The sequence below is a fragment of the Tursiops truncatus genome, chromosome X (genome assembly GCF_011762595.2).
Source record: "Tursiops truncatus isolate mTurTru1 chromosome X, mTurTru1.mat.Y, whole genome shotgun sequence".
NCBI lineage: Eukaryota > Metazoa > Chordata > Mammalia > Artiodactyla > Delphinidae > Tursiops > Tursiops truncatus.
The window spans coordinates 78,663,011-78,671,396 of NC_047055.1; the positions used below are offsets into that span (position 1 = coordinate 78,663,011).

At 43.0% G+C, this 8,386-nt stretch overlaps 1 pseudogene; it reads left to right on the top strand.

Annotated features, from left to right (window-relative positions):
• The first annotated feature begins 240 nt into the window (after positions 1–240).
• LOC117310196 (sprouty-related, EVH1 domain-containing protein 2 pseudogene) lies at positions 241–4,029 on the top strand (annotated as a pseudogene).
• Positions 4,030–8,386: the final 4,357 nt, after the last annotated feature.

Sequence of the window (8,386 nt, forward strand, 5' to 3'; positions counted from 1 at the left end):
CCCGCTCCCAAGTCCCCAGAGCCCCTGCCGGCCTCCACCCCCTGGCCCCACGGTGCTCAGTCCCCGCCCCCGCCACCTTGCCTATGCACCCCTGCCCAGGCGCTTCAGTCGCCTTGCTCTAGCCACCCCACCCCCAACCAAATCAGGCAATCTCCAAGATGTGAATAAAGCAGAGGGGGAGCGGACAGCAAAATGAAGGCTGCCCACCGCCACAGGACAGGTATGTAGGTGACCAGGAAAATGACCAAAGAAACACACGCAGGTGAGGACAGCTATATTGTGTGCGTCAAAGCTGTGGTTATGACCTCAGATGACTCCAGCGGGTGGGATGGTTTCCACAGGAAGGAAGGTGGGATCGGTAAGGTCACGCACCCGGATGACAAATCGGCTTTCTCATCCATGGTGAACGACAGAAAGACAGACTGGTGGTATTGGAACGCTATTTAAGAAACGAATTGGCCTACACCAAAGCCAACCCAACCTTTCATCATTGGAAGGTCAAACAATAGTAAGTTTTGACTTACTGTCTGAAGCCTTGAGTGAGGAAAGCAATCGAAGACCTTATAGAAAGCTCAACATCATCTTCCACCATCCGTAGTGAAGGTGAGCTTTGCGATGACGTTTTTACAACAGCTACAGACAGTTCTTCTATCAATAATCCGTCTCAGAAGAAGGAACAACTTATTCGGACAATCTCCTCCCTCACATCCTGTGAGCACCAGAGGATTTATACCCTGGGTCACCTCCACGACACATACCCCACAGACCATTATCACCTGGAACAGTTGATGGCAAGGCCCTACTGCCAGGTGAGCTTCCTGGACGACTAGGAGATCGTGCACATCAACCCAGGGAGAAGACCTGGATGACGCACACTACGAGGATTACCGGCACCGGCGAGGGACAAATACCTGAACCCCTTGGAAGACGCGGGCTCGTACCTGCGCTTCGCCAAGGACAAGGTCCTTAAGCACGACTACAATTACCCCCATGAGGACTCCTCAGACTTTGGCATCAGCGCGGGGCCAGCATGATCAAGACACAGCCATTCCGGGGCAAGTCCCGGTGGTGGAAGGAGGACAGGGAGCGCTCCGAGTGGGCGGTGCGCGTACTGCTAGGACGCTTTCAACCATGAGGAAAACCGGAGGGGCCACTGTCAGGACGCGCCTGACTCCGTGAGAACTTTGCTTCAAGCGGTGAGCTGTATGTGGTGAGGACAGCATGCTCTATCACTGTATGTCGGACCCTAGGGAGACTATACAGACCTGTGCCTGTGCAATACGAGCTACGAGTTTTGCCTCCCGTGGATGGCTCTTACTGACTTGTGTTTCTTGGCCCCCTGTTCTTGCTGTTACCTACCCCTTCGGGCCTGCTACCACTGCGGAGTGATGTGCAGGTGCTGTGGAGGGAAGCGCAAAGCGGAGAAAGAGGGAGGTGGGGGAGGGGGGAGAGGGAGGGAGAGAGAATATGACCTCATCTTTATAAAAATTAATCATCGAGCTTCCCTGGTGGCGCAGTGGTTGGGAGTCCTGCCAATGCAGGGGACACGGGTTCGTGCCCCGGTCTGGGAAGGTCCCACATGCCGCGGAGCGGCTTGGCCCGTGATCCATGGCCCCTGAGCCTGCGCGTCTGGAGCCTGTGCTCCGCAACGAGAGAGGCCACAACAGTGAGAGGCCCGCGTACCACAAAAAAAAAAAAAAAAAAAAAATCATCGTATCTGTGTGCATAAATACACACACATGAAGAAGGTGTGAAAGGCTGCACAAATTGGTACCCTCAATGTTACAAGGGGAGGGGAGGGGAATATGAAAGGGGAGATTTTTAACTTTATCTTCTTGCATTTTTTATTTCACTTGTTACAGTGAGAACATACTGTATTTGTAACTTAAAAGAAAATTTCAATTAAATAAATTTTCGAGAGAAATTTTTTCCCTCAAACCTAATTTTGCTCTTGTTCTCTGCTTGGGTGAACTGGTACCATCATTCACTTCCAAGACAAGAGACCTACAAGTAATTCTAGATCTTTCCTTTTCTGTAATCTTCCACCCTTCCACTTAATTAGTCACCAAATCCAGATTTTAGTTCATAAATATCCTTACCTTCCTCTAATTAATAAATCTTGTCTATTCTAGTTCCTAAATCTCTTTTAAAGTCCTTCCCCTCTTTACCATCCCTGCCAATAAGGCTTTTTTTAGTTCAGAACTTCATCATCTCTCGGTATTTCAATAGCCTTTAAAGTAATCCCCTGTTTGACTCCTCCATCCACTCTCTCTCATATAACGCTCTCAGAATTATCTTTCTAAACAGTTATAGTGTACCACTGTTGGGAGACAAATGAATACATTTTTATTTTAATAGGCATACTTTTTATTTTAATATTCATAAGAAAATATATTAAACTCATAATTTCAAAGATATTATTGCCTAGATTTAAGAAATTAAAATGGTGAAGGTAGAATATGAATAAGTGAAGTTGGAAAACATTGGTCTATAAGGATAAAGTCCACACTCCATGAATCTTTATGATCTAGTCCCATCCTACCTTTCCAACTTTGTCATCATAAATGTACCATTTCAATTAGGGAAAACTTTCTGATGGCCCCCAAACATGCCATGTTCTTTCATCCCTCTCTGCCCTTCCTCATGCTGTTCTCACTCATTCTGCTTAGTAAACTTTTCCTTTTCCTTCAATATTCAGCTCAAATATTTCTTCTGTGAGGATCTTTTTTTTTTTTGGATGTGAATGCTTATAGCAGCTTTATTCATAATTACTAGAAGCAACCAAGATGTTCCCCAGTAAGTGACTAAATAAACAAACTGTGGTACATCCAAATAACGGGATACTATTGAGGGATAAAAGGGAATGGACTATCAACCCATGGAAAAACATGGATGAATCATAAATATATATTTCTAGGTGAAAGAAGCCAGTCTGAAAAGACTACATACTGTATAATTCCATTTATATGACGTTCTAGAAGAGGCAAAACTATAGTGACAGTAAAAACATCACTGGTTTACAGGAATTTGGAGAAGAGGAGGAGGGTTGAATAGGTGAAGCACAGGGGAATATTTGTGGACAGTGAAACTATTCTCTATGATACTGTAATGGTGGATGCTTTACACGTTTTTCAAAAGCCATAGAACTTTATAGCACAAAGAGTAAAACTTAATATATGTAACTAAAACAAAAAATCATTTAGGAGATCAAGAGATACAAGGTCAGAATGCAGAATATGAAAAAAGAATCTGTGTTACAAATGTATGAAAGAACCTTCCTGAAGTGGGTGGGGGCAAAGGTGCAAACCTAAGTAACTTTGTAAATGAGTTGTGTCTAAGAATATAGGCAAAAGGGATTGTACATAGCACTCTATTCTGGTTGATAAAGTTGTTTCCCCTGAGGGTACAGGCTAGCAATTCTGAAACCACTATACATGTATACTGGAATTAAACAATTAAGTACCTGATGGTGGATTATAGGGGCCAGTTTTCTTACTGTTGGAGTGAGAGGGTACAGATAAGCAAAGGGAAGAAGCTAAAATGATCCACAGGGTAATAGATATGAATTGGAGACATTAGTAAGAACTCATGTTTAGCTTAATACAGATACATGTATAAATATTTATATATATATGTTGTTAAATTAATTAAATAAGGAGGCCATTAGACTGATGTGGCTCTAATGCCATGGTGGCCTATGTAAGCAGGCCAGAATCTAAGCCTATAAACGCCTCAAGGTTTCAAAATCACAGCGATAAGGACAACCAATCACACACAGCCAACTAGACTTTAAGTAATAGCCAATCAATAATTTCCTTACTTTGCTTCCGCCTTTTCTCCACAAAAGTCTCTCCCCCCACCTCCTTATAGTTAGAGCGACCCCAACCACCTCCAGTTTGGCGCTGCCCAATTCAAATTGGTTTTTACTCAAATTCCCCCAAATTTTAATATGCCTCAGCTTACCTTCCAACAGCTCTGGTGTCCGTAGAGGGAAATGAAGGAGACCCTGATGGTCCTCGGGAGCAATGAGCAAACAGGTGAAGGCACCCGCTGAGCTCCTTGAGCCGCCCCCCTCCCGCTGCCTCTGGAGGTGGTGGGCAAGCCACTACCCCTTCCCAGCTCCGCAGCCTTTGCATTATGAGCTTGTAGACTCCACCTGAGTTTCTTTTTTCCGGATTGTCTCCGGAAACCAGCAGGAGTCGACTGGGTCTGGCCCCAAAACCAGACTGGCTGAGGATTTTTTTACGGACAGCGCCCCCCACAGCACCTCTATTCTAGTACTTGCACTTTATAATATGGCAATTATTTGTTCATATTTGTGTGTTCCCCACCAAATTATGAACTCTTCCTGGACAGGGACTAAATCTTACCCAAATCCTTATCTCAAAGTCTCACCAAATACCTGGCCTAAGTAAGTACTCATAAAATTTAAGTTGAATGAAAAAATTGAAGTCTGGAACCTGGAGCCAAGGAGAACATTCCCTAATTCCAAATCTGCTTTACATGTTACTATAGCTTCCTGTCTTCTTTTAAATATCACCCTGGTCACCTAGAAAAGAACACAAAGGCCAGAGTCATAAAGGTTTCAGGGATAGGTACAGAAGAGATTAGAAGGGTTTAAGGTGGGGCCAAGCGGCACTAAGTTGACTATAATGTCGAGCCGTTTCAGTTTCTGTGGACCAAGCCTTCCTTCCTATCTTCCCTGTCTATCTGGTTTCTGACTATCTGGGGTGAGTTAAACCCACCAAGAATTTTGGCCTCAGCCTACCTCTGGGTAGCAAAAAGTGCCCTGGACAGGAGGTAACAGAATGGACATTGCTCTGCTGAGGTTTCATTTCCATGTTGACTTTGGAGCTCTCTGGACTGGTATTTCACTTCTAGATAAATCACAGTAGTTGTAAAAGTTGTTAGTGGTGGTGGGGGACAGAGAGACAGGCAAGAGAGGAGAGAGAGAACTAAGATTGACTATTATCATACAAACCTCACACAGAAAACATTTAAGCACTTTCACTTAAGGTCATCCCTAACAATAGCCCCACTTCCTGTAGGAATACTAACTGGGCAGGCAGAGAGAACTGGGGAAAGGCCGTAAGTCCTCGAAGTGACGGTCTTGGAGTGATCCCTCTATATGCCTGTTCTTCCCTTCATACTAAATATAACCGTTATGGTTTACCATCTCTGTGTGGTCTTTGGTTACAGCACCTTGACAAAGGAATTAAGTGCATAATTGGGTTGATGTTTCCAGCTTTCTAGGGGCTCCTTGTCTTGGGAAACCCCACAGATACAGTCCCCACAATCCAAGAATAAGCAATATGGCATTGACCTGCCATAAAACTGTTAATATAAAAGGGTTTTTATTGAAAATTAGTTTTTGCTTTTTTAATTATTGTTTGGGGAGTAGGAAATGGTGCCAATAAAGAAGCAGTAGATAAAAAGGGAACCTAAGTCCCTTTACTAAGCTTTTCTTCCTTCAGCCACTTGATTCTGAAAGCCAGAAAAGATTAAGCAAATGCGTGGACAGGGGTTGGGGGGTGGGGAATGGCTCACTATAGAAAATGTGAAGGTACATGGCAGACATAGGAACTACAAACCTGAGAGCTCACTAAGCATTAATATCCAATATTTTAGAAGATACTTATCATTTTATTTTTTTAATTTTTATTTTATTAGTTTCTTAAATAAATTTATTTATTTATTTTTGGCTGCGTTGGGTCTTCGTTGCTGCGTGAGGGCTTTCTCTAGTTGTGGCCAGTGGGGGCTACTCTTCGTTGTGGTGTGTGGGCTTCTCATTGTGGTGGCTTCTCTTGTTGTGGAGGATGGGCTCTAGGCACGCGGGCTTCAGTAGTTGTGGCACGTGGGCTCAGTTGGGGCTCACGGGCTTTAGGCATGTGGGCTTCAGTAGTTGTGGCACGTGGGCTTAGTTGCTCCACACCATGTGGGATCTTCCCGGACCAGGGATCGAATCCATGTCCCCTGCATTGGCAGGTGGATTCTTAACCACTGTGCCACCAGGGAAGTCCAGTATTCATTATTTCTAAAGTTGGAGTCACCAACATTGCAGATGGTTAGATTCCACCTTGGGTTCTACCAGAGCCTAGCTGATCTGGAGGAATAGAAATACCCCATCCAGCCCCCTCTAGCTTTCCTGTTTCACCTAAGAAGGGGTGGGGTGTGGAATGAAAAAGCACTTATAAAGATTACAGCCCAGGAAATAGGAATATAGAATCCTTCCCATCTTCTGATGTCATACCACCACATCAGTAAGACTCATGTATAAAACAGGGAATTACAATGGAAAGAACTGCACATCTCAGACCTTATTTAAGAAGGACTCTCGGGCTTCCCTGGTGGCGCAGTGGTTGAGAGTCCGCCTGCCGATGCAGGGGACACGGGTTCGTACCCCGGTCCAGGAAGATTCCACATGCCGTGGAGCGGCTGGGCCCGTGAGCCATGGCCGCTGAGCCTGCGTGTCCAGAGCCTGTGCTCCGCAACGGGAGAGGCCACAACAGTGAGAGGCCCGCATACCACAAAAAAAAAAAAAAAGAATAAAAAAGAAGGACTCTCTAGGGAAACTCAAAGATGACAGGGGAGACAAAAAAACAGACACTGTAGGAAATTTTACCTCTGACACAGCTACAGTAAACAGTAAACTCAGCCTAACTCCTAGCCAAATAAACATACAATCTCACACTACATGCCAATTTACCTGAGTTCCTTTTACCTAGTACATCATATGTCTACCTTTCAACAACACATTACAAGGCATACTAAAAGGCAAAAAACACAGTATAAAGAGACAGAGCAAGCATCAGAACCAGACTCAGATATGGCAGAGATTTTGGAATTACCAGAACAGGAATTTAAAATAACTATATGCTAAGGGCTCTACTGGAAAAACTGGACAACATACAAGAACAGATGTGTAATGTAAGCAGAGAGAATGGAAACTCTAAGAAAGAAAGTAGAATAGTGGTTTCCAGGGGCTGAGGGAGGAATGGAGAGTTATTGTTTAATGGGTACAGAGTTTCAGCTTGGGATGATAAAAAAGTTCTGGATATGAATAGAGGTGATGGTTATACAAAAATGTGAATGTAATTAATGCCACTGAACTGTACAATGAAAAATGATTAAAAGGGTAAATTTTAGGCTATGTACATTTTACCATAATAAAAAAGGGAAAAATGAGACAGATCTGTAATACGAACAAGGAAGTATTTCTACATAGTTTCTGTTGTAGAAAAACGAAAAGACATGTAGAAATACTGTTGTAATCTTAAAAGCCTATAAAAATTGCTTGTAGAAATGCTTTCTTTAGTTACCTCCCAGTTCTAAAGCTGTATCTTGATTAATTTGATTGTTTCCTATGTTTCCATTAATAACACACTTGTAAACCACTTCTACAGTTGGCTAATCTCATCTCTTAGATGACAATTCTTATTAAAATTTCAGTAAGTAATTTTTTTCCAAGTTTTTAGCTTCCAACATACTCATTATAGCACTAATTATTTTACCTGGCAATATCTATACACTAATCAATTCCCAGTGAGAATTATAAGACAGTCATGTCCAGTAGCAAGAAGGAACAAAAAAACTAGAATCCCTAAAACAGATGGTTAGTGATATGCTTTCAAATCTAGAATGTATGGAAAATGAAAATGTGACTCCTTGGTGATTCCCAGAAGAAATAACATTAACATAATACACTGTGTGGCTTATCAAATAAGTACTGTAGAAACCTAACTGGGACCATTTGGAATCTGACAGATGAAAGTCTTGTGGAAGTGGTTAGATCGAGTTTGGCTCTATGCACAGCTATTACACACAGAAAAAAGGGCCTGAAGAACATATACCAAAATGCTAGTATTGATTATCTCTGGGGAGTAGGGTACCCAAGTTCTCTATCTTTTCTGTTTGTTTATCTGTATTTCCTGAAGTTCCTAAAATAAACATGTTAACTACTATAATAAAAAAACTCCAAACAATAAAATTTATTAAGGACGTCACCAAAATGGTGACATAGGAGACCCTGGCCTCCATCACCCAACAAAGATCAACAATTAGACAGCTATCCATTAACAAAAACAGCTGTGGGAGAGCTCTGTAGTCCAATTAAGAAACTTTGGCAACACAGTAGAAAAACAAAACCTGAGAATAACTGCCCAAGAAGAGAAAAAAGATAGTTTCATTTTGCCTGCATCATCACATCCCCCAAGTAAGCATTGTTCAGTACCAAGAGGGGGTTTCTCAGGTAGAGGGTTCCCCTCACCAGAAAAGGAAGAGTGGGATGGGCGACCAGTTTCCAGCCTTTTGGGCACCACATGAAGGTCCCACTTCAGTTTCATTCCACCCAGACCATCAAAACTGAGACATACAGAGATGGCTAGGA